Genomic DNA, 355 nt, shown 5'->3' on the forward strand with positions numbered 1-355 from the left:
TGTCTCAAATCCTGATACATCTTTGTTGCTCCAGGATGAATACTCAACTTGCTCTTATGAGCCTCTTCTAAAATTGTTTTCCTCATATCTGTAATTCCTGGTACACAAATCCTACCATTACATCACAAAATATTATCTGATCCAATCTTAAACTCAGTTGTCTTCCCTTGCACTATTAGATTCCTCTTCTCTTGAATTAAAACGTCATCTTGAGAATTTACAATGTCTTCAAGTAGTCCACTCGAAATCTTAATCATTCCGAATTTCAAAATTCCTGGTGCAAACTCTACGTTCAAGTGTAGATCTCTAAAAGCTTCCCACAACTCTTGTTGTCTAGCCATAATTGTTGAAGACA

The sequence above is a fragment of the Cicer arietinum genome, chromosome 5 (assembly GCF_000331145.2).
Source record: "Cicer arietinum cultivar CDC Frontier isolate Library 1 chromosome 5, Cicar.CDCFrontier_v2.0, whole genome shotgun sequence".
NCBI lineage: Eukaryota > Viridiplantae > Streptophyta > Magnoliopsida > Fabales > Fabaceae > Cicer > Cicer arietinum.